This window comes from Ornithodoros turicata, chromosome 2 (genome assembly GCF_037126465.1).
Source record: "Ornithodoros turicata isolate Travis chromosome 2, ASM3712646v1, whole genome shotgun sequence".
Classification (NCBI taxonomy): Eukaryota; Metazoa; Arthropoda; class Arachnida; order Ixodida; family Argasidae; genus Ornithodoros; species Ornithodoros turicata.
This window is the reverse complement of record NC_088202.1, coordinates 126,864,083-126,872,852: the sequence shown is the minus strand read 5'-3', so window position 1 is coordinate 126,872,852 and position 8,770 is coordinate 126,864,083.

Genomic DNA, 8,770 nt, shown 5'->3' with positions numbered 1-8,770 from the left:
CCTTGGTGGCTGAGCCTGTAGTGTGTTCGCCTTCTGATCCTGAGATCGCCAGTTCGAACCCGGCCAAAAACACCAGCAACTTAGTGCCAAGATACAAGTTGCTTAGACATGCCATCTTCCGCAAGGGACATTAAATACGGTGTGTTGTATGGTGAGCTTTTATTGCACATTTAAGGACACTCAGGTGGGCAATCCACATACCGACTGCTGTGGCGTCGCTCATGATCTCAGTTGTCTCGCAATGTAAACCCCAATTATTCTTAAGTCTTCGTGCTGGTATCTGTCCACAAGAGTCACCACAAGAAATCTAAAAAATGTAGCCAAATGCAGAAAGAGAACTGGAATTAGGAGGGTCATCCATAAATAAGTTTCCCGATATTTGTTATTCAAAGGAAACACCACTAGGACAAACTGAATGGTGTAGTAGTTGGGTGTGACATACCAGCACTGCAGATGTTGGTTAATGGAGTGCCGTTCACCTATGTGTCAGGCATTCAAGTATGGATGTAACATTTCCGAGTACGTCTGACTATCCTAGTAAGTAAGAGCTATCCTACTTTTCGTTAAAGAAAAAAGAGTGCTTTAGAGAATATCCACTGACAGTTAACACCTGTTTATACAAAACACTTTACAGGCATTGAAATGGTGTGTCCTCTATACAGGGTCGTGAAAATCTGCACAATGAACAGTACAGTGGGAGATCAGCTATAACACCACGAAACAACGTTTCTTTACTGAAATTCCGAGAATTGTTAACGGAGACTGGCGGGTCACTGGTACTGCACTCTGATACTCATGGGAACAAATTTCCTTCAGCTTGGTCAACGAAAGTTATGCGAGATGGGGCCACATTTGCTCGGTAACGTTCGTAAAGAGCAACGAATGAATGCAGCTTGAATTTTCCTTCAATGGTATCAAGACGGTCAAAACGAATTTCTTGGAACCATTATTATTAATGAAACGTAGATGCATTATGCATGTGCTGAGACAAAATACCATAGGAAGTCATGGTGGATGCCCGGTGAAAGCATTCTGAAGGAGGTCAAACTCGTGTTTTCGTCTGGAAAGGCTATGCCGACAGTGTTTTAGGACTATCGTTGTGTGCAACTTGTAGATTACCTCACACGCACAATCACAGTAAATGCAGATGTACTGATGTAGATGTACTGCGAGATCCTGGGTAAGCTTCAAACTACAATGAAACAAAAAAGCAAAGGACTTGGAAGGGTGTAGCGTACCACGTCAACGCTGTCTGCACTCGTCTTCGAAGACTCGGGATTAGTTACAGAGTTACAGAAATTCATCTGGAAGTTTGCCAAAGAGAGAAAAAGTACACAAGTGAGCTGGTGCAACGCAGAAGTAGGAAGCATCACCTTGAGCATGAGGAGAATGAAGTATATACAGGAGACTCACAAACGTGATTTTCCTTTTCGTGAGCTTCCTGTATACTTCGTTCTCCTCGTGCTCAAAGTGATGATTCGTACTTCAATGAAAATTTGCCCAATTTGCTGTTCCATCTTCCTCTCAAAGCGCCCCTCGGCAGTCACCAATTCACAAGTGATCATGAAACACAAATTGATCAGGTGAAATGCAAAGTGAATGCCTCACTTTGTAAACAGGACACAGCATGGCACAGGAAACGTATTGAATACTTGGTATCACAGTATCAAAAATGTACAGCTAAATAAGGTGACTATATTAGGGAGTAACGTTGAGCTTTAATCTGTACATAATTTTTTTCAATGTTATGCTATAGATTTATTACTTTGTTCGCAGCAGGGGAACTTTTGTTGGATGATCCTCATACATGAAGGAAATTCCTTATTCTCTTACTTTCCATCACACGTGTGTGAAGCAGCAAGTACAATCTGTTTGCAAATGATCATACTGATGTAATAAAACTGGACTCTGCAACAACCTTCAGAAACTATGCATGAATGGGCCACATTAACTTTGTCCAATTATATTATGACCAAATGGATAGTATGTAGTCTTTCATGCTATGCGAGTTGTATGCCCATATACTGTAACAAAAGATCAGTCAGATGAAGGCAGTCTGACTGAGGTACGTAGATAATTTAAATAATGTCCATACATATGATGATCAGAGTCTTTTTTTTTTTTTTTTTTTGCTCACTGACATGCATCCACATATATATAGCATCCATATATATAGCATATATAGCATCCACAACTAGAAGACATTACCAGAATCTAAGTGCTGTGAAGTAATATTTTATTTTACTGAATATATATCTTTTTTCTTAACGAAAGTCCGCATTTGTTCGGGGCAATGTTTCTTGAACTAGCATTCCTGATGGCGTTACCGTTGCTGGTAAATGTAAATTTTGTACGTCAGTAACTCCCCTGCAGAATACTACGCTACACAATCGGCAACTAAATTATTGAATCACTGAAACCTCAGTAAAAAAGTCGACGACTCCGACGAATCGTGCAGCGCAGCATCCATCTTCTATGCTGCGGGTGCACGCGCGTGCCACGCCATGCAGATAGCCCCGGTCTGCGCGTTGTGAAGTAGACTGTCCGAAGGCACGTGCAGATAAATGTAGTGGGCTACATTTAAGTGAATAGATATTGGAAAATGCAGCAGTGCGCATCATGCCGGAATATACGGAGCACCACGATCGGCCCCTTTCCAAATCCACACTCACGCGATAGGCATGCGCGCGCTTCTCCAGCTGTCGCATTGGATGCCGCCAATCTTTGCCTCCTCGGGATTCGATTCGTTGCCGACAAACACAGTTCTGCTTTCATTGCCTGTTTCTTCTAAACGTTAGCGTTGTGTGAACTAAATTAGTTTGAATGGTACGATTTGAAACATGGGCGTGATATTTCTCTCTCTATATATATACAGGGTGTCCCAGCTAACTGTGAACATATCTTTAAAAAATATATATAACACTTTTTCCAAGATGAAATCAATTGCAATATAGCATATGCTGAAGGGCACTCCCTAGGAGGGCATTAGCAAAGTCCAAAGGCAATGTCTTAATTAACTTTCATTAATTAACGTTTTAATTATAAAAGCTACAAAGTTGTCCCAATGGGGACATCTGTTCCTTTCGGTCACCTGATATCGTAGCCGTTTTCAGAACAAAAATCCGTTCGATAGATCGCCCGCAAAAAATTAGTAAAGGAACGCCATTTTTTTCTTTATTTTGTTCATTGCGCTTCTTAGAAGATGAGTCTTTCCTTCACCCCCAAAGTGAGAGGGAGAAAGAGCACACTATCGACTCTCGCGTCCTGGAAAAAGATTAAAAGGAAACAGAAAATGCAACCCAAGATAAGGCCAGTTCCGATAGAGTCACCCGATACATTTGTTTTTGTTTTGTTTCCGCAAGTTAAAGCTCATCTTCGACGCACGAGGCGGCACTGTACTCCTTTCCCCTCTCACGTTGGGAATGAAGGAAATACGCGTCTGCGAAGATGCGCAATGAACAAAATAAAGAAAAAAAATGGCGTTCCTTCACTATTTTTTTGCGGGCGATCTATGGAACGGATTTTTGTTCTGAAAACGGCTACGATATCAGGTGACCGAAAGGAACAGATGTTCTCATTGGGACAAGTTTGTAGCTTTTATAATTAAAAAGTTAATTAATGAAAGTTAATTAAGACATTGCCTTTGGACTTTGCTAATGCCCTCCTACGGAGTGCCCTTTAGCACATGCCATATTGTGCTAAATCATCTTGGAAAAAGTGGTATATATATTCATAAAAAATAAGTTCACAGTTAGCTGGGACACCCTGTATATACGGGGTGTGTGCAGAAAAACGTGACCCGCATTTTTACATGTAACTCGTTGTCTACTTACCCGAGGAACTTCCGGTGGTGTACGATGGCGTATTTATGCGTGCGAAAGCTACAAAAAATCCTGGAAGCCATACTCAGCCTAAAAAAATTAACAGAGCGCGAAAACATGGGCTTCCATGCATTAAAATAGGGCGGTCATCACGTTGCATGGTTGTGCATTTCAGTCTCAGGAGACTGCAGGCACCGCTAGGGGTACTGCCGATGAGCATCCATGTAGGACATCATTTCGATTTATGCACCGATAGCTCCCCTAGCGGTACTTGAACACAACTCTCCTACGTCCACCTTGTTGCCCTATTCTGATGCACGGAGGCCGACGTTTTCGTTGCTCCGTTTATTTTTTAAATGTACTGTAAAGCAGCACCGATCAAATGTCATTTAGTGTGGCTATTCGATAGTTCAAGCCACCAGGACAAAAACTGTGCAAGTTTCATTCCAATCGACGGTGCAGTTAATTAGAAAATTACAATTAAAGATTACGGGCAACACTGTACTAGGTATTCGAAATTTAATCCGTACTTCTGACACATACGGCGGCAACCACATTGCATGCGCATAACACTGGGCCCGACATAACAATCCGCCACAATCCACCATAAAATCCGCCCCTGCAATCCACACAACGATCCACATCTGAGGATAAACGGATAAGCGAACTGAAATGAAATGCTGAGCCGTTGAAAAAAATGTGTCAGACGTTCAAGAAGCCAGACAGCGTAGAGACTTGTTTGTTCACAGAGGTTCACAGAGAGAGTTTGTTCGTTCGAAAGAGGCCGCGAACAAAAGGAGCGCGCAGGCGCAGCAGAGAAGTAGGGAGAGCCCCCATCGAACAGCGGCCAGCACTAGGTTACTTCGCAAAAACAGGGGTTAACAGGTGAAGCTGTTAACAGGTGTTTCAGAATGCATAGGTAAACAGGAAAACTAATAATATGGTTACTAAAATAACGAAGTTCCGATGTCATAGTGTGTAATACCAATTTTCAGTGTTGCCCGCTGTACAGGGGGTTGTTTGACAACAGGCGTCGCACCGCTCCACTACGCCGCAGTGCCGTGTATGCCAAAGGGAGTCTGGCCATTAATGGGACCTGCCTATACCTGAGGCTCCACCCACTTTTTGAAGTATCTAGCCAATCACAGGTCGAAATACAGTTGTCTATTGTTACATCCATCCAGTACTTATACTTCACCCTTATTTACTGGGCGCTACCATTTTGGAGAAAATTGATGGATTTGGATTGAAACGGATATCACTGGTGACAGACCAAAACGACGGATTTTGCGCCCACTTTTATCAACGCCACCTGCACGGAGAGAGGCATGTTGGGAAGGCTCAGAAATGCAGAAATGGTTGCTGGCAGAAGTGATTGGCCAGGATGGCGGTACAACCGCTTCTTCGTGGCAGACGACAGCCGGTATGAAGTTTTATATCACGTAATTTAAGTACATTGAATCAAAAAGGAGCAAAGATGTATGTATAAATAAAATCCAATTATATAATGCAAAATCCTACGTATAAAGGTCGTCCTTCTTGCTATTTTCCTGGTATCACGATCTTAACTAGGCCTAACGTTAGTGACGAAACATCCCATTTTCACGTAAATAATGATGGCGGAGCGAAAGTTGAAGCTGATTTTGCAGATGCGTACATGAGGATATATACTCACAGTATGAAATTAAAGTAGTCCGTGATAATTTTTTGTCACGAAATCTCCGCTTCGCCGTTCCAAGCACCGTCCTCCATCTTGGAGAAAATTTGGTGTCATGGCAGCTCCCATGGAAAACGGTAACCAATGAAATACGCCTAAGTTTGATTGACAGGTCGAGTCTCTTTTTTAGGCTCCTCCTAATGGCCAGACTCCCTTTGGCATACACGGCACTGCTACGCCGCAGAGCCGTATATTAAAAGGAAGTCTGGCCATTGGGAGGAGTCACAAAAAGAGGCTCGACCTGTCAATCACAGTCTCGCTCCTCTGATTGGTTTGCTTTTTACCAAGCGGGTCGCCATGACACCATACTGCCACCCAAAATGGCGTCGAAAACAAACACAGTGAAGCGGGGATTTCGTGACAAAATTTTTTCACAGACTACTCTGATTTTACGCTGCAAATGCACATACTCATATACGTTTCTCGGAAATCAGTTTCAACATACGCTCATCCGTCGCTATCTAATCGAAAATAATACGTTTTGTCGCCGATGTTAGGCCTAGTGAACACGGCGATCGCGGCGATCACAGCGAAATCATAACAAAAACGGCACTGTGCTGTACAATCTTATATTTAATTGCTGGATTTCATGGATATAAACATTCTTGCCTTTTATATTCCAACTAGTATTCATGTAGATTTGTTTCAAAATCATTCCGACGACAGAATGTGTCCCAGCAGGTGGTTCTGCCGGCAGCGGTGCGACGGAAGCAGACGATAACTCCCGACGTGCCTTACGCTCCCTAGGTGGCGCTCATCAAATTTGCACAAAAAATCCACTAGTTCTGCAGATTGCGAGAGGTATCCAATTCAATCCCATCCAATCCACTTGCCACCCAAAATGGCGCTGCCCATGTTGGATAGGGGGACGGGACAAATAGTGAGGATAGGTTGGTTGATAGCGCCCCATATTTCAAGACTCCATTGGTCAGAAAGCTGAAAAAGTGGGTGGAGCTTCAGATATAGGTGCTCTTCGGACTCCCTTTTAATATACGGCTCTGCTACGCCGCATCTTTCATGGTAAATTAAAAATATTTATAGCGCGTTGTCGGTCGTATGGTTCCGCATATGGTATTTAGAAGCAACAAATTCTCTAGTCACATCACCGGCATATCATGCTTGTCTACTGCTTTACAGTACCTTTAAGCAGAGTATGGCTTCCACAATTTTTCTGCAGATTTCGCACACATAAATGCTCCATCGTGCGCCACCGGGAGTTCGTTAGTTAGGTAGACAACAAGCTATGTGCATAAATGCGGGTCATGTTTTTCTCCACACACCCTGTATATATAAACTTATAAACATACTTATAAACATATGTTCAACGTGCAGCCAAAGAGCGTATGCTATTTTTCTTCATTTAATATTTTACTGGCTTTGCACTGGGCTTTCAGAGGTGAGTCACTCACCCTGACGGGAGGACATCACGTTCCACGTGACCTTCCGACGCCACTCACTCAAACGTCGCCCACCTACGCATTGCTGATGAAGGCCCAATAAAGCCGAAACAGCTGTCCAATGCTGGTATGGCGACGTTTGGGATTATATACATATATATAAATATATAGTGAAGAAAAATAGCATAGGCTCTCTGGCTGCACGTTGAACATATGTTTATAAGTCCCAAACGTCGCCACACCAGCACTGGACAGCTGTTTCGGCCTTATTGGGCCTTCATCAGCAATGCGTAGGTGGGCGACGTTTGAGCGAGTGGCGTCGGAAGGTCACGTGGAACGTGATATCCTCCCGTCAGGGTAAGAAACTCACCTCTGAAAGCCCAGTGCGAAGCCAGTAAAGTATTAAGTGAAGAAAAATAGCATGGGCTCAGAGGTGAGTTTCTCACCCTGACGGGAGGATATCACGTTCCACGTGACCTTCCGACGCCACTCGCTCAAACGTCGCCCACCTACGCATTGCTGATGAAGGCCCAATAAGGCCAAAACAGCTGTCCAATGCTGGTGTGGCGACGTTTGGGACTTGTAAACGTATGTTCAACGTGCAGCCAAAGAGCCTATGCTATTTTTCTTCACTTAATACTTTACTGGCTTCGCACTGGGCTTTCAGAGGTGAGTTTCTCACCCTGACGGGAGAATATCACGTTCCACGTGACCTTCCGACGCCACTCGCTCAAACGTCGCCCACCTACGCATTGCTGATGAAGGCCCAACAAGGCCGAAACAGCTGTCCAATGCTGGTGTTGCGACGTTTGGGACTTATAAACACACACACACACACATATATATATATATATATATATATAAGCAGGAAAAATCAGAAGACGACAAAGAGCTTACAGGAAAACACAAAGGGGAGTTTATTAAGACATATAGGGATAGGGGTCGACGTTTCGGCAGTCAGCGCTGCCTTCGACGGGACTGGGGTTTGGTGACAAGAACAAGCTTTATATATGGGAGAGGGTTATGTACAAGGGAAAGAGAGCAGCGCTTGCGCTTTTGTCATGACTAACATAGGTTGGTGACTAAGTGAAAGGGGAATGACCGGGTCTGTGCAGCAGGACCTTGAGGAAATACCCGTGAGCCTGAAAAAGAGACAAAAGAGTGTATGTATTGTGCTGGATTAGGAATGCAGGTTGCGAATAGTAGAAAGGATTCCTGGATCTTCGTTTATCTGACACTGAAATTTATGAATGAGATAAGACTCGCGCTGTTCCCTGAGCCGCTGGGAAAGAAAGCCTGACTGCAGGATGAAAATAGATATATTGGTAATTGAGTGTCCTGGTTTACTGAAATGGCGCGACACTGGCAGATTAGGTTTCTTCGCGACGTCAGATTTGTGGTTATTGAATCGCGTTCTAAATGAAGTAGCTGTCTGTCCGATATATTGGGCGTTGCATTCATTACATTGAAGAAGATAGACAACATTGGAAGAATTACAGTTAAAGTCGCCATTAATGTTGACCCGCCATTAATGTTGATTAATGGCGACTTTAACTGTAATTCTTCCAATGTTGTCTATCTTCTTCAATGTAATGAATGCAACGCCCAATATATCGGACAGACAGCTACTTCATTTAGAACGCGATTCAATAACCACAAATCTGACGTCGCGAAGAAACCTAATCTGCCAGTGTCGCGCCATTTCAGTAAACCAGGATACTCAATTACCAATATATCTATTTTCATCCTGCAGTCAGGCTTTCTTTCCCAGCGGCTCAGGGAACAGCGCGAGTCTTATCTCATTCATAAATTTCAGTGTCAGATAAACGAAGATC